This window comes from Rhyacophila brunnea, unplaced genomic scaffold (genome assembly GCF_057557595.1).
Source record: "Rhyacophila brunnea isolate RB1 unplaced genomic scaffold, BYU_Rbru_1.0 scaffold_17, whole genome shotgun sequence".
Classification (NCBI taxonomy): domain Eukaryota; kingdom Metazoa; phylum Arthropoda; class Insecta; order Trichoptera; family Rhyacophilidae; genus Rhyacophila; species Rhyacophila brunnea.
In genome coordinates, this window is record NW_028232827.1 from 29,669,225 (window position 1) to 29,687,832 (window position 18,608).

The 18,608-nt window shown below is 32.7% G+C and overlaps 1 protein-coding gene and 1 non-coding gene across 2 annotated transcripts in view; one reads left to right on the forward strand and one right to left on the reverse strand.

Annotated features, from left to right (window-relative positions):
* Positions 1 to 1,448: 1,448 nt before the first annotated feature.
* On the reverse strand, positions 1,449 to 1,610 carry LOC147073924 (U1 spliceosomal RNA). Its single transcript, XR_015070423.1, has one exon. It is a non-coding gene; the product is annotated as a U1 spliceosomal RNA (small nuclear RNA).
* Positions 1,611 to 5,575: 3,965 nt separating this feature from the next.
* Positions 5,576 to 18,608, forward strand: part of SerT (Serotonin transporter) — a 114,324-nt gene continuing 101,291 nt past the window's right edge. The window contains exon 1 of the mRNA XM_085944181.1: positions 5,576 to 5,724. The gene's annotated coding sequence lies outside the window, so the exon portion shown is untranslated. The remainder of the gene's footprint in view (positions 5,725 to 18,608) is intronic.

Consider the following 18,608-nt stretch of genomic DNA (forward strand, 5'->3'; position numbering starts at 1 on the left):
GCAGGCTTGGTCATTCGAGAACCCTCATTTCAACATATTGTTATCTTAGGTGTAGATACCTTATTATGGTTACTAATATATTTAGAGCTTTCCATGTTCGGAACTCAATATTAACTTCGGATAGGAGCTTTTCGTTTCCTTTTTTTTTGAGATATTATGAGTTAAATTCGCTTCCCACGTTGACAGTCCGTAATCTTTAGGCCAAACAGTAAAAATGTGTTGTTGTTGCTTTAAACTAAGTAAATATAGGGTGAGGAGCGTGCATAAAACCTCTAGAGTCCAGACTGATGCCCACTGAAAACGCTGATAACTGCTACAACTCAGTCAAAACTCTCAAATTCTGATATTATACTTAAAATTGCTTCATTTAATTAAACTAATACAGTAATCAGATATGTATATAGTACTGTACAGAATATACGGTACAAAATAAACGAATAATTGATTCCCCCAAGAACAGGCGGCTCCTGAAAGTTTTATTAAATCAAACAGTTCTGAAGAATCATGATAAATGTGTTGGTAATCAGCCTCACCGTCGCTTTGCTCCTTTGATTTTTGAACCGATTGCTTTTCCCCCTCTTTTTCTCATGGTGAAGCTCTATTTTGTGCATGGAAATGGCAGGCTTGGCAGAGGGTTGAGGCGGCTGAATCGGGTGGTGTTATAGAGGAGGGATGTTTTTGAATCACTTCCGGAGTTTGGTATACCATGGAATGGTCCAAGTGGGTAACTTTGATAATCTCATTATCGCGAATTGACTTTTGTATTTGTAATGGTGTATTATAAAAAAAATATTGTGAAGGAAGAAATTATAAATAAGTAGAAAAAGTTGGCATATTTAAGCAGGTCACCACAGATTTTTTTTCCGACCATGTCCGATCCTAATAGGATCATATGGGCCTCCACAGAGTAGAGGTTTGTATTAAGGTCTTCACTGAGCCTTTTTTAAAGAGGCACCTAGCGGAAAAATACGAAGCTTGCAATTTGAGACATTTTTTTGATAATTTACAATTTAAACTATATTAATGAATAAATATGTATCTGAAAACATTAAAAAGAAAAATATTTTTTATTTTAAGTCAAAGACAAACTTACAATTGTAAAAAAATGTAATAAAATGTGAATGTGTAACAGATTTTGTTTTTACGAGAAATGGATGTCAGCCACTTGCTCAATCTATTAGGTCCATACCCTGACTCACACACAAATTGAAAAACAATATGTGCATTGTGTACTTGCCAGACCCAGGATTAGAACTTGGGACCCACGGCGTGATAGTCCAACGCTTAAGCCGCGCGGCCACCGTGGGTGTCACCGCAGAATTTTTCCCACGCCACTTCTTTTTTTTAGCTAAATTTAGACAATATATCGGCATTTTGGCCTATTCATGTGTCGTGATTGACTCACTTTAAATCAATCAATCAAGACGCGAGGTAAAACATGCGTTCATCCGGGACAGCGCGTACGCAGTCCCGACTACCAAAAATTACGCGCCCGAGTTATCCGCATTAGGGATAATCGCAAGGGTCAGCCCAACCGAAGTGCAATGGAAGAGCCTCGCCCTGGGGGAACCGCCTTTGTGATCACGGTGTCCCCTACGCCAGGTAAGTATGCCGCTTTGTTCGCTATCAAAGGGTTTTATTGCTCTGCGTCTCAACTGCGCTGGCGACTTTAATGCCAATTGCGAACACCATCTAGCGGATTTATTGGCACTACGCAATACACATTTTTTCCCCCCGACAACCTGGGACCCACGGCGTGATAGTCCAACGCTTAAGCCGCGCGGCCACCGTGGGTGTCACCACAGAATTAGACATGAAAAAGACTGGCAATAACATAAAAAAATACAATTAACAATACAGTCATTATGCATGGTAAGTATGTAGATTTTTAGCAATTTCTTTTGAAAGAGGCAAGACAATAAAACCGCTTCAGTCAATTTCAATGATGATTCGTAGTTCTGCACAATCGATCCATCAGATAATAGTAACCATGATTGGTTTTGTATGTGTAATTATGGATGTGTAGTAAATAGTGAAAAGATGTGAAGCCGAATATTCGTAACCATTTGGTTAGTGCAAATATCTATTGATTATTTGGCCACACTTAGTATCACATTATTGTCTTACACATTAGAAACGGCTTCAACTCGACTAGGCAATGCTGTCATTTAAATTTATTTACATTAGGTAACAAGGGGTTAACATATTATGAGTAAAAGCTTAATAAAGGGGCAAAGGGATTTAACCTTCGTCGCGGACTGAAATAGTGCACAAGAAGTTTTAACTAAAGATTCAAATTTCTTGTTTTTGATGAACTACTATAATCATGTATGTATGTTAAGATGAAAAATACAAGTCGATTTAGTAGACTTTAGTAGAATAAAAATGAACCACGAATTAGAAGAGCTGATTGAACAGCAAACAATCATAAGGTACTGTAAGTCCCAAAGACTACGATGGGCGGGACATGTGGAGAGAATGCCTGAAGTTAGAGCGCCAAGGATCATGACGAAGTGGCTACCCCAACGGAGGAGACCCAGAGGCCGTCCAAGAAGGAGATGGGCTGACGCCGTGGCTTCATATAGGAAGACCCGGTAGCTGGAGAAGTGTGGCGAGAGACCGGAGTGAGTGGAGAGCGGTTGTGGAGGAGGCCAAATCCCACCCCGGGATGTAGCGCCGTGGAAGAAGATATAATACTGAAATGTCATTTTGATTTCCATAGTAACGCACGTATATATTAGTAATTTAGTTGCTAAGACCACACACTTAGCAACCAATAATAGTGGATTGGATTACGGATTTCTTTCAAAATAACTTTTCATACAAAACAGAATTAAGTGAAAATGAATTCAATTCTACTTAAAGAAGGCTAAAAGTATTAAAAGAATGCATTGGTATCGTGTTCTGATATATTCTAAATGTTTCAAATGTCTAGCTAGTCGGGAAGTTAGTTAAAAATCGATTGCAAGATTTGTACTGGATAAACAACCACCGGAAAAATATATAAATAATAGTATTGGTATATTTTAGGCGATATGACAAAATTGTGCACATTTTTTCATTCTTACTTATTTGTTTTCGTTAGATTAAAAATGCGTATTACACTTACTGTTGCTTCATTTTTTTAATTCATCATGCTATGCCTAAACCAAACTATAATAGATAAAACATATTATTCTATCTATAAAATATCCAAATTTATGTATGATTTAATTGCATAATTTTAGATATTTTATAGATATACGAGTATTTTTTGACTATTATCTATTATGGCTTGGTTTCGCAAGGGTTTAATTGAATTTTAAAAACTAACCAACACCATCTGTAAAATGTAGTCTTATTTGATGAAAACAAGTATGTATGACTGACAAAGTTTAGTGCGCAATATTTATGGCGGATCTTAACAGCCTACCTCCACCCTTCGCCACTGCTCTGTATTGATGTCAATATTTGTTACTTTGTTTGACAAAATATTAACAATATAAAATATATATTATATCATAAGATTGTCTCTACTATAATTTTGGTAATGTGAATATTATTTCAAGCTAAGTATATATTTTAATAATATGGAAAAATCTTAGCAACAAATTACCTTTTAGGAAATTGTAATACCAACCGGTTCAAGAATATGTATATTTTTGAGGTTTGTTAACGGCCCACGTGCTCGTCGTAGGTCAAAATTGAGTTTTTATTGTGTTTTCAAACCATGATCCTGGACACTCCTTAAACGTTGTATATCTCTGTGATCCCAAATTTGACAAGAATTAGGCATTTTATTATTCAAAAAATCGGCAAGATTAACACATTTGAAGATAATTCTAAAGATACTTATTATAAGCTATGTTTTTGACCATTCAAGTGTGATAAACATCTTATGAATAATGATTGCTTTATAATAATTATTGACCTAAGAATAAGGTAGTGTTTTTTTTAAATACGCCATTTCTTTTGTCATTCCCCAGTAGTTAAGCTACAACATACGGCCGTAGCCATAAATTGACAAACTATAATTGAAGTAGGGAGTAAAATGATATTGACGTGCGTGTTTGAACATGTACCGTTTAAAAAAAATAAAAAAAAATCGGTTAGGTACATGTTCAAACACGCGCGTTAACATAATTTTACTCCCTACTTTAATTAATTATAGTTTGTCAATTCATGGCTACGGCCGTATGCTGTATCTGAACCACTGGGGAATGACAAAAGAAATGGCGTATTTAAAAAAAACACTACCTTATTCTTAGGTCAATAATTATTATAAAGCAATCATTATTCATAAGATGTTTATCACACTTGAATGGTCAAAAACATAGCTTATAATAAGTATCTTTAGAATTATCTTCAAATGTGTTAATCTTGCCGATTTTTTGAATAATAAAATGCCTAATTCTTGTCAAATTTGGGATCACAGAGATTATCAATATCATTTTTTATCGTGAATATTTTACAAAAATTATCTCGTAATAAATTATACTAATGGTTTCATAAATGCGTTTAAAAATTAATAAATGTGTAAAATTTTAACACCACTGCACAGTTATGTACCGAAATATGACTATATTCTAAAACATTAGAGCGAGAGGTTTAAAATAATACTATTTTATGTAACAAAAATACTTTATGCAGTCATCAAATGTTTAAAATAACAATACAGGATAATAAGGCTTCAAAATTATATAAATAGATTATCTACAACGTTTAAGGAGTGTCCAGGATCATGGTTTGAAAATATAATAAAAACTCAATTTTGACCTTCGACGAGCATGTCCCCCCTTAACATGATTTATTTTCACTAATGATTGCTACGTTCTTAAATGTTGTGTACATCCAGTGTTCAATAAAAAAAAATATTGATAAATTTAATAAAACGCAATTTTTTTAGTACTTATTCCACTATTAATAAATAAATATGGACCGGTTTCGTTCGCCTCAGAGGGACATTTTCAACTGAATAATATTTATAAAACAGATGTTTTTACCAAAAAAAAAAATCAGTTCCTCTTATTGACAGTTAGCACAATAAAAGAAATTAAATAAAAGTAATAGCATATATTTTATAGTATAACACTCTTATCATTCCTGATGATTTTTAGTGATTCAACAATGTTTTTTTCGATATTATATATTAACATACTTTATGTGATAGGTACTTAAGGCGTAGAAATCGTCCATAGCAACGAACAGGGTCAAAGTGAATGGTATCAATTTAGAGAGGCTTTCATCCAGCAGTGGATCCAGTTTGGTGATGATGGTAGATTTTTTTATGAATCTACTGTGTTGCTTTAAGTTACATTGCAAAATTTTATTAAAAATAATGTAATATTCTGTTTTTTTTTTTGATTATTTTTATTTTTGGTCATATTTCTGCCACCGCTGGTTAAATAATTGGCCAGCGACTGAAACACCGCGTCTCCGAAGCACAGCATCCCTTCCAGCGCACCAATCTAAGCGCCACAATCCGCCGGCTCCGCGTGGCCCGTGCTTGGACATAGCGCCGCCCCCTCAGAGGAATCGCGGAGGCCGCGCCGTAGAGGGTCTACGCCAGTCTTCGCCCAGCCGCTCACAAGTGCCGTAGCTCGCGCCCGTACCACCTGTACGGCGAGGCAACCTCTACGACTCTGACGCGCGGGCAAGGTACAGCACGCCGACACCATGACTCAACTGCTGAGATTTGACGCCGCGGGCCTTACCCCCGAACGCTGACGGCTGCTCCCGCCAAAGGTACTTATCCCCCAAACTATTCATAACTACCACAAACTAGTGAAAACTTTGATAAACTATTACAACTTAAGTATTTTAAAAAGATTCAACATTTGCTTAGTGGGAATTCATAATAATTTGGCATCTATTTTCAAAGTTCACAAATCTAACAAAAATTACGCATTAAAGCCCGCCAAAATCACTCGAAAAAAAATGTTTAAAAACTTAACGAGATTCAGAAACTGATTAAAATTCTAATGATTTTAAGTTTTTTTACTATTCCATTTGAGTCGTTTTTTGCGACCCGTGTTTCAACTTTCAGCATCTTCAGAGACTACGCGCAAATGCAATAGTACAGAACTTAAATCTATTATAATTTAAATTCAAATACCATCAAGTACCCTCGATTGATAGTATTAATATTAGAAATTAATTATTTAAAATGATACGAATAAAAATCGCTATGTCTAATTTTATTTTGATTTATTATACAAAATTCCTTCCAAATTTGATTTTTAGCATAGGTCAAATAAAGTTCGATTTTATTTTTGTGTTGTTTTGTTTGATTTTTAATGCTATCAGAATTGCTTTTATTTTGGCCCGCGAATATGCCTAGATAAATTATTTGTTTAGATAATGAAATATCTAATTATTGTTTTGTTAAATAAGATAAATGTATATCGATCAATAAAGCAACCTCGCGCAAAGTCGAGTACTTTGGTTAGTTGACTAATAAAAATAGTATACATATTATTCTAATTTAAAATACGATCGAAAAAATAAACTAATGTTAAAATCAACAAGTTAAGTTTGCCACAACGTTGTTTACCACAAATATTCGATTGTGGACTTTTCGGAAGTTTATGCATATTATCGGTAATAGTTGAGCTTTTTAGTACAACAACAAATATCTCATAATGTAAGCTGCAATATCTAAGATTAATAATTAAACAAATTTTTCATAGAAAGGTATGTTTTATTTTAAACGAATGCAATATTACACCAAAAGCTAAATATTCCACTATCAAAATTCAAATAAAATAACAAACTGTACGTTGCAAAATCTGTTTGAATACAAAAATATTTGTTAGGTCGTTTCATGTATTTATAGATTAAGATGAAATGATTTATAATATGTAGGTGTATTAATTATAAATTTTTTTGTTATTTATTTGGTGATTTTATTATTATTTCATGAAATTTCCCACCTTTCCAAACTTTACATAACATTAATAACAATTAAAAAGAAGAAAAAACTTGTTCTATTATTTAATGGTTAAATGCATTGTTATCTTTACCTACAAGAGATAATTTTTAATTAACATTAATTTACAATTGGGACACTGATGATTAAATGAGTACAATTTTCATATATGAGTAAAATATTAGTTAGGAACAGTTTTTATTTCAACGTAGTATTATGATTATGTTTAATTTTTGCGTGAAAAAAGATTCAACAGTGCAAAACTATAAAGATGAAAAGTTATAAATATTTTATACCTTACGTTAGATTATTAGATTACATTTCACGAACGCATGTGTATAAAAATAATGTTTTGGCCTAACATACCCCTAATATACAGAAATATATTATTTTGACATAGCAATAATGTATCGTTTGAAAACAAGATCTAATTTATAGAATGTTAAAAGTAGAATTTATACATAGCCAAGAATTTAACTTTGAAGTTGATTAACTCAATTTGATTAAATAATGCACATGAATCGTTTCAATTACCAGGTCCTCATAAACTCAAACGTACATATACTTAATTAATAATACTTATACTTGAGAAAATTTACCATGTAAATACAAAAATTCTGTATATTATATACCTATTAAATAATTTTCTTATGTCATGAACACCAAAATGATAAATACTATATTTTTATATGAGTTTATTATAATCTAAGTTTTGTATATTATTTCAAATGTCATATAGTTTATTCAAGATATAAATCACGAAGGATGTAAATACTGTTGTTATTACAATGCGGCCTATTTAATTCAGCTATGTAAAAAAAGCGGAAACTGGACTCAACCGGTGTTAACCAGTATGCACTCGTATAAACTAAAATAACTGGTATAAATTCGTGCATACTAGTATAGATCTGTTACAAACTAGTATTTTCTACTATATACTGATTAAACGTATGGAATAGCTATATTATAATCAAGATGTAAAATTACCCGCTCAAAATCGGCTTAACGTGGTTTTTCTCAAATATTATCTGAATACGTAAATTTTATGAATCAAATTTTACTTTCAGATATAGATCGATATTTGAACAGAAGTAAAAAAAGTAAATTACCATTTGTGTTCCTAAGTGGAGGAGAAAATGGGCCTCTACAGAGTTGAGGTTGTAATAACAGAATTTAAACGTTAACATTTAACTAAGATTGGTGATAAATTAATTTATTTGTTTATTTATAAATAAAATACTAATTTTGTAAAACATGTAATTGATGATTGCTCCTTCCAAAGATATCGCAAAACAAGTAGATTACTAATACATTAAGTAAACCCGGAAAGTAGATCGACGGGACCCATCTCTTTTTTATATGTCTATCTGTAGCCAAATACGAGGAATATTTTAGTAAATGTTTCAAATTAATATAATTATAAGCAAAAAAAATAGATTGCTTCTAAATTTCAAGAGAATGTAGGGTCAACGTATATCGTACCTGTGCACCAAATTTCAAGTCTATGGTTATACGTAAAAATGCGAAAGAGCCGTTAAATTAAGGCCGTATAGAGTATTTAAAGATGTCGCAAGTTTCTCACAAAACAATTTCATTATTTACATCGATTCGCGCTGTTCATAGCAGTTATCTTGTACATGTGTATAAACTTCTCGTATTCCAATATTGTTTTTACGAGTACAAGTAAAACGTTAAACAATCGCTTAATATCGAGGTTTTGATACTCCTAAAAATATATCTTAATCGTTTTGATGTAAAAGTTATTATTTAAATGGGAAACAGGAAAAACCGGAAAATTTACTACAGCCTAAACTAAATAGTACATAAATTTTTGTGTACAAAAGAGGCGCACTCCCTTTGTGTTCCGAAATCCGGGAATTCCCGGCAAAATGAAATGTGCCATTTCTATAATGCTAGACCTGTCAATGAGGAAAATCTGGCGGCAATAAACGTTCAGCCCGTTTTTACCTGCATACGGGAAACGGATATAGAGCACGAGATTTTATATCTTTTCTTATACTACGACTAGAGGTATAGTCCATGTAATACAGTTTAATTTATATGCACGTTGATTCCATACGATGTCACTGAAATGGCGTTAACTGCCCATTCTTTCTTGGTGGATGATATTATATTAATTAAAAGTGGTTGATAGTATACATTGTAATTACTAATAAATTATAATATATATACGTGTTTTTAATTGTGTGGGTCAGAACCAGACTTGTCCAAGCCACAATTATTATTCAGTTCTGAGATAATTAGTGTTAAAGTCATAGATTCACTCAAAAAAATTCAGTGTTTTAATATATTTTTTTTTATTATAAAATGTTTTTTGTTTTGTGTTAACTGTTGAAAAATCGTCATCTATTTCTTCCAGCGTTTCACGAAATGATTGTCAGACTTGTCCACTTTTTTTTATATGGAATATATAAATATGGCACTCATAATGAATTATTCCTATTTTTTGTGATTCCAAGAAATGACTGTAGATGGTAGTGTCATATAAGATGACAATTTTTAGTGATAGTCATATTCTAACCTGACAAAAAATGAATATTTAATAGCGATGAGATGTCTAACTCAGTTTTCTCGTTTTTGTGGGTTGGACAAGTCTGGTTCTGGTCCACACGATTGTAAAGTAACATTAGGGTATTCTACGTTGTACATTTCATGTTATTAGTACAATATTATAATAATGGAGGCTTTCGAGGTGCACTGTGTAAGGCGCTGGGCTTCCATTTGAGAGCTCTGGGTTCGATTTCCGGTGATGACACAATATATTTATGTGATTTTATCAAAGCCTGGGTGTTTATGATTGTTTAAATTACTAACAACCACCTTGTACGAAAAAGCAAGGACATTGTTATTAATAATTAAAAAAAAAAGTTTTTATTGACAATATTGTAACCCCATAAAAAACTCATTATCACTCTTATACCCTTACGGCTTAGCAACGTCGATATTATATGATATTAATATAAATTACGAGTATAATCGAATGACTTACTAATAATAATTATCATATAAAGTATACCGACAATTTTAATGGAATATAGAAATGGGAAATCCAGTCGCCATAGATAGACTAAGACTTTGAAGCCAGATTTAGTTTACGACTTAATGACGGTCAGATCATAAAACACAAGAAAAACAAATCCCACTCAATGTCCTAAAATATTACCAATATTTATTGCGTATTTCGTTTACGTGACGAACTTAAGAGCGTACATAAGTGAAACGGCAAATATTTTTCAACACTATGTGGAACGAAATTTCGGCCGCGTTGAGGCGCGTTGCCATTCGGAGAGAGATAGTCGACCTGTTCGCACGTCAATTTCTTTTGTGATGGAGTCAGATGAATATATTCTTAAATCGTGTAAAAATGACTTAAAAACGTTCCACATGTACTTGAAAAATAAAACATGTCAATGAATATACTATTATTATTACGAATATAATAATAAACATAATATAAAAAGGACGCATGAATTTTTATGACAAATTATATTTCGTTCGGTTCGCATTTGCACCCGCGACCCGCAATCCGCGCATCGCCTAGTCACGATCTTTTTAGACCATGCCTCAGCTGAGGTATAGCCTTAAATACATATTATGATACATACGTAAATACTCTGGCTGAAGATTGTGGACCACCTTGGAATTTTCTCATCTTTTGAGCGGCCAAGACTTTCTATCCCTCTCGATTCTCTGCATCTCTCATGACAGATTGAATGCTGTTCTCAGTCAGCTCCTTGAATTGGTCGTCGCTCCACTGAGCCGACGCTCTTTCTCAGCTTCGCCTTCCCTGGAGGCTACTCAGGTTATTCAGTCTGCGTCGAACAAAAAAACTGCAGGGTAATAGTGCCGCATATGCCCTCATGAGCTTTTATAACTTTCTTTTTAGACCTAACCCAACCTAACCTAGCATTAATGAGTGATAATGATGCAACGACATGTATAGAAATTTCAAATTTTAAATTAACAATTATTATTGGATCGAAAAGCATCTGCATCGACAGAAAAATGTATTTAATATAATTGTCGATATGGAATAAACTGTTTTCGTAAAAAAGGTGATATAAAAGCTCATGCCGGCATCTGCGACATAATTACCAACTGCAGAATGCGTCTCAAACATATTGTCGTAAATAAATAGTAACATGTTCTTTAACACGTACTTAATTTTATCACATACCTACAATGACATTATTAATGGACAACGCACTCAGTACAGTAGCCAGCAAGTAAATTCGTGCATAGCGACATTCGCACATGTATAGGTAGACGTCACGTGACAAAATTTTGCACTTTCCATTATGCGATATCACGCATCGGGAATGTATAGCAATATCACCTTTAATGTAATGGCGTTAGAACAGTGTTTCTAGGGTCAATGTTTATTTGAGCGAGCGATATTGATATTAAAATATGAATTATGCCATTCGGCAGATCTGACAAAAAGCATCGGGAATTTATAGCAATATCACCTTTATTGTAATGGCGTTAGAACAGATTATACCATTCGGCAGACCCGGCAAAATAGTGAGTGTCATTTTTTTTCCAGATGTTTCGTCCATATTAATGTCATTGCATGCCTATGTCTCCACGTTCGAGAATAAAATTGTAGCTCCTCACCAATGACATATTAAATGGACGACTCACTTCATACCCGGCGCGCACGAGAAATTGTGCATGAAAGTCATTCACAGATGTATAGGTAGATGTCACGTGACCATTGACGTATCCGTTTCCATTATGCGATACAAGCTTCGAGAATTTATAGTAATATAACCTTTATTGTAATGGCGTATTAGTGTCATGACTCATTGCGTTAGAAACAGATTCTCGGTTACTTACGACTTCTCGGAGATTAGACGCAAGTGAGCCCACGAATCACAGGCGACTGACTGTCCAATGGTTCCTGTCATTCAATTGCATTGAATAAACATTCATCAATATCTTAAAATGGCATTTTATAAATAATAAATAATACTAACACATGCAAAGTGATATCCCATCTTTCTTGGAGTGTTTAGTAGATTTTTTTACAATTTTTAAATAGGCACATTGGCATTTTGTAACACAATAATAACGGTGGAGTCGAAACCTGACAGTCAGAAATTTTGTATGGGCCGACCCAGCGGTGTCGCCAGACTGCTTGCAAGCAGAATGTTCATTTGAGCGTAGGATACCGATATTAAAATATGAATTTCGCCATCCGGCAGACCCGACACAAAGTGAGTGTCATTTTATTTTCTAGATGATTCGTCCATATTAATGTCATTGCTCCTCACAACCACAAACAAAAGGCAACCTACTTCGTTTATTTTTATCTTCCCTGATAACATCTAATCAAGAGAATTTGACCTAATGACGCTATACGTAGGTGAATTGAAAAATATCAATAAAAAATAAAACTCAACTTGAAAATACGTTTTTTTGACATTATTAAAAAGATTTATACCTAAAATATATAGTTATAAAAGAGTAAATACTTCTTAGTATGTACAATTAAACATTTTTTTAATATCTAAGTAGGTTAATAGCCATTTTAGTAAGTTAAGTTTTTGAGTATTGCCTGTTAACAGATTTAATGTTATAAAATAAATGGCCATTATTATTATGCTAACTATAAAATAAACAGATGTATAATATTTTCAATTTATCGACAACGATAAGACGAAAACTGTTAAAATAAATAATACATTTTAAGATTGATTTTGGTCAATGTTGTACACAGGGCCGTCTCGGCTCGGTGTGACAAAAGGTTACATGTAAATTGTACGTATGTAGTTCATCGTGGGACACTTATTCGTGCGCCGCAGTACGTGAAACATGAGTTCGTATAACATTTTATCAAATGACGAGTTCTTCGTTGAACATTTCACCGTGGAATACATTATTGTACGTATCTTACAAAATGCGGCGATAGTTTGCAAATAGTACTGTTCCAATTAGATTAACCCTAACCTAACCTAACCTAGTAAAGAAATCTCCACATGTTGTAGCATACGTACAAATATACTAAACGGTGAAATGTTCAACGAAGAATTCGTCATTTCGTTAAATGTTACACGAACTCATGTTTCACGTACTGCGGCGCACGAATAAGTGTCCTGCAGTGAACTGTTTACGTACAAATTTCCGGATACGCTGACAAAATGCCTTTCACACGGGCGGTCAAATGAAGGATCGGTCGCATCTTTGATTTCGGTTTTTAATACGAATTTACATAACATCATTATACTGCATTTAAAACAATGCAACGTATTTTATATGTAAAAATTCAAATTTAAATTTTATTTAGTTTTACACACTTATAGTGAAAATTGGGCAATTCGTTTATTATTGCGTTGTTGTAATTACGGGGCACCTGCTGACATAGCCTAGGGTTGTTAACCCCCACTTAATTTAAACACGTAAGTTATAAAGCAACAATTAATTGGAAAACTATAACATTTCATTACAACGTTTTTATTAGCTCGTATTCTTATTTGTTCGGTGGTTGTTTATCCGGTACAAATTTTGCAATCGATTTTAACTAACTTCCCGACTAGCTAGACATTTGAAACTTTTAGAATATATCAGAACACGATGCTAATGCATTCTTTTAATACAAAGCCATCTTTAAGTAGAATTGAATTCATATTCAGTTAATTTTGTTGTATAAAAAGTTATTTCGGAAGAAATCCGTAATCCAATCCACTATTATTGGTTGCTAACTGGGTCGTCCTAGCAACTAAATTATTAATATATACGTGCGTTACTATGGAAATCAAAATGACTATTCAGTATTTCTATATTTGTTCGTTTGTTTTTTATTTACTTTGTATCAAGTACAAGTTTGAGTATATTGAGCATAATAAATCAACAGAAAATTTAAAAACGTATATAAAATGTTCTTTTTATCTTGTAATTATATTTATAAAAAGTTTGTGAACGAAAAAACTTTAAATATGCAGTTAGTAGATATTTTTTGTATAAGCGTTTTTGTTTGCTCACACAAGTGGCCATAGACCTAGCTTCAGCCCTGGTTGTCATTATTATGGATCACAAGTATTACATTTTGTTTTTATTCCTCAGAATATTTTTGAAGTGGAAAGTTATGGAATGTAAACTAGTGTATCGTATATCTAACATTGGGGTAGGTATTAATGATTGTATAATTACTCGTATTAATGTATGTGTATTTATTATTCATTAGCTTATGGATATACTACTAACTATGTTATGTTATATCGAGGATCAAAGATAATATTTACAATAATTTGTTTTGTATTATATTATTTAATTTTGTTTAATTTTACTTATACAAATAATTCAGAGAAAACATACAGTAAAATTGTATTGAAAACATTTTACGATTCAGTAATACCGTTTTATTGTATTCCGTATTAATAATTAACCTTCCGGATAAACAGTGTTTGATCATTAAAGATTAACAGGGAACAAACAAAAATTAACCGATATCTAGCCTTTGGAATTATTTACTCAGTGTAAAAGTCTAGAAAATAGGTTAATAATTAATAATCTACAGTTTTTTGTGTGTAAGCCTTTCATCTATTTGATATCGTTGAATTGAAAATATTTTGATATATTTAACTGGAACAAATATACCTAATATCATTTAAATAAATTCAGAGATTATTTTATGGTATTATATGTCAGGCCCAGGGAACTCAGAAATAATGGGAACTGAAATACATAACGGGTAAGGCGATAGCAAGTAACTGACTCGAGTTAGGAATTATCCGGGTTAAACTTACACACGTGTCAAGAATACGTTTTACGTCGAATACTGAAAACTGCCCTCGGTTTATGCATTTACGCTCATTTAATGTTGGTGTATTAAACACACTATTGCACGTGCATAATGCGTGCTTCATTTTCGTAGGACACTCATACATTCAAAACCCTGCGTCAATATGCGGCGTATTGAATATAGCCTATCGGTATTCTATTTATTATCTATTCTGTGGTCAGGCCCAATGACATTATTAATGGACAACGCACTCAGTACAGTAGCTAGAAAGTAAATTCGCGCATAGCGACATTCGCACATGTATATGTAGACGTCACACAATTTCCATTATTGTGATATCACGCATCGGAAATTTATAGCAATATCACCTTTATTGTAATGGCGTTAGAACAGATTATGCCATTCGGCAGATCCGACAAAAAAAGGGAGTGTCATTTTTTTTCCAGATGCTTCGTTCATATAAATGTCATTGGCCAGGCCTAACCCAAACCGAGATATGCATATCTGTAAACAAATGAACACAGTACTAAAAATTGTTTAAAAGTTTTCACAAACAGTTGATTTTTTTTTGTTAATATAAATGACTATGTCGTGTATTAATTTACTGAACACAAAAGATACAACTTTCCCCCGGTACATTCTTAATGCCCAGATAATTCGCTTTCAAATAAAATTTTAGCGATTAACAACTTACATATAGATACAACTACTGGTGGGATGCTGACTTGTCGGATACACCATTACTTATCCTGTACCTATTCTAATTATTATGACGTGTCCATTTGTGTTGTCTGAGCCGCGCTGTTGCCACACGGCAATATGAGAAAACAAACTTTTTAAAAATACCACCACGTTAAAATAGTATATACTGAAATAATTTGTGTCTTTCTTCATTCCTGGGGGGAGGTGTCATACTCGAGGAGCCCCCTCTCTCATATATACGCATGGAGGTCCATACTAATAGGGATTTTATGCTAAATCTTATATCGGAGATAGTGATTTAATTTGTACATAAATGAATATATAATTATATACCACCAATAATTGAGTGAAGGTTGTCACGTCTTGTAAAGATTTTTAACTTCCAAATTTTAGACAACAAGATATATTATTACGTTTGTTGGTGGTAGGTACCGAAATTGTATAAAAAATGTTTAATAATAGTAAAAATTAAGAAGCTAGGTACTTCATAGTATAGTACCTATATACTATTTTCTCAATCCAAAATATATTGAAAACATCAGTAGTAGCATCGCACTATTTTATGTATTAACGTTTTTTTTCTTGTGTATTGATTTTATGTTTTTTTTTTATTCTTTTAGTTTACCGATAAAATATCCTTCATTTTGGCACGTCACCGTCTGTCGTGGATTCAGCACTAACATTGTCTATCAAAAAAACTGTATATTTATTTATTTTCAATACGAACCTTTGACGTTTTAAAAGCGATATAAAATTTGAAACTTTATAATATGAGTCTAGGCTAAAACGTTGATTCCATAAATTAAAGCCAAAAGTCGAAATACGTAACAATTAAAATAGGAATGCGCGAGTTAATTTGCACACAAAATTGTTTCTCTGATATTAAACTCAGTTGAGGTAAGGTATGCATAACTCAAACGGTATTTTTTACGTCTGTAATCATGCTAATTAATATATAATATTTATTCTATGGTTTTTTATAGGCTATATACTCGTATTATGTCTATCTAAAATCGAAAAAGAGATAAAGTAATAATACGTTATTTACTGTAGATCAAATTCTAAACGATGAAAACATTCTTAGTAATCATACATAATATTATAACTATTATAATAAACGTATAATTCACAAGATTTAAGAATGTAACATTATAATTATTATTGAACATACATACTTTTGAAAACACTTTATGACCAAAAGAAAAAATCTTTTTTGAAATTAATAGTAATAAATGAAAAGTAATACCTACTTTGATTTAAAATACAAAAGACGATCGCCAATAGTAGCTCAATTTTGAAAGCGCTTCAGAGAGTATTAAGAGCCATTTCATTTCAAATTTGTCGCAATTAAGTATGGCGCCTTTAGCATAGTGGTCTAAGTGCATGGGCGCGAAACCCGAGAGATGCAGTTTTTTTTTTGAATTATTAATAACCATGTCCTTGCTTTTTCGTACAAGGTGGTTGTTAGTAATTTTGGACAATCACAAACACCCAGGAGAAAAACACATAAGTATTGTGTCCTCACCGGGATCGAATCCAGAACTCTCGGGCGGAAGGCCAGAGCCTTACCCACTGCACCACGAGAGCCGCCGAGAGATGCAGGTTCCATTCCTGTGGGATGTCTTACTTTTTCGAAAAAGATTTTTTATATTAGTTATAACATATTTTCTCATAAGTGTTTTCAAAATTATGTATTTTCAATCATACATAATTTGAAAACACCTCTCAGAAAATAATTATAACCAATAGAATTTTTTTTTTCGAATAAAATACGATACCCTTCCGGGATTCGCACCTATGTGCCCTGACCGCTAAGCTATACGTGTCCTATCGAATTGCGACGAAGCTAACTGGTGGTTTTTACAAGACTCTCTGAAACGCTTTCTAAATTGTGTTACTTAATGGCAATCAGATTTGAATAAAGAAAATAGTTTACTTTTATAATATAATATTATTTTTTACTTAGCTCATTATTCTCACAAATCAGGTATAAAATATTCCGCAAAACATAATCAAATCCCTGCAACTAACATTAAATAATCACTGTCTAATTATTTTTAGTTAGTGTGATTATAAAAAAGAGGAACTTACATTGATAGTACTACTAGTTGAAATGTATGTTTGTGAAATGTTTTATTTTGTGGAAGCTTCAAAATAAATTAGTGCATCGGGCCTCCACGCCACTACCCCTGCCACTGTGCTTTTTTAGATTATTTAAACTGAATAGCTTAAAAATTGTTTATTGCCCACTTACTTACAGGTGTACGCAATGATTTAAGCTACATCGAAACTAGATCTGTGAGAAATACGCATATTTTTATGACTTTGGTATTTTTTAATAAGTAAATGACTGATTTTCACTGTTTCGAGGCACCTTTTTAATTCCAATCAAATTAACGTCATCTACGTCAAAAAAAAAATCGCCACTGAGAGAGCATGAAAGATTATATCGTCGTAAAGGGTAAAAAGTGTGTCTATTCACCCTATTTTACGGTACCTATAATATATTTCAACCCCAATAATATTAAATTGCAAGATCATCAGTATTCTCCATGGAGTTGTTTACTCGTTCATCCGCGGTTATGTCGTCCTTCTTATTATTCAATAATTTTATTTATAATACCCGATATAATAATGAGATGATGGTTTTATTTTTTTTGTTTTTAAAAATAAAACTTTTTATTATTTATTTCTTGCATTTAAAAGTATACAATAAAATAATGCGAATTTGAATCAATTGCGAGACTCGAACCCGTAATCCCCCGGTCGTGATAATTTTTGTTCCATCCAATTACAACAATTACAATAAGTTATTTGTAATTGTTACAATACGTGCTATGTTTTAACAGCACCTCTTTTGGCTATAGTAAATTTTAGTCAGTTTTGACTGTTTAGACGGCTAACTTATTGTAATTGTAACAATAAGCGCTAATACTTCGATACAAATATACCCCAGATAGCTGCCGTAGCGGCCGAACGCAGTCTTGTGTATATGATAGATGCGCTGAGGTTCTTTTTTGCTTCAATTTCATACATTTAGGCTACATATATAGAAATGCACTCGAAATGGAAAAATTTACAAACCGGTGCGCGATATTTTTTTGAATTTAATTTTATGTAAGTATATTATACCATATTATACATAAAGTTGTGTAAGATTTTTTTGTTATTTACCATTTAGCTCACACAGTCAAATGTAATAATGGTCCTTAAACTTGTGACATGTGTTGTCAG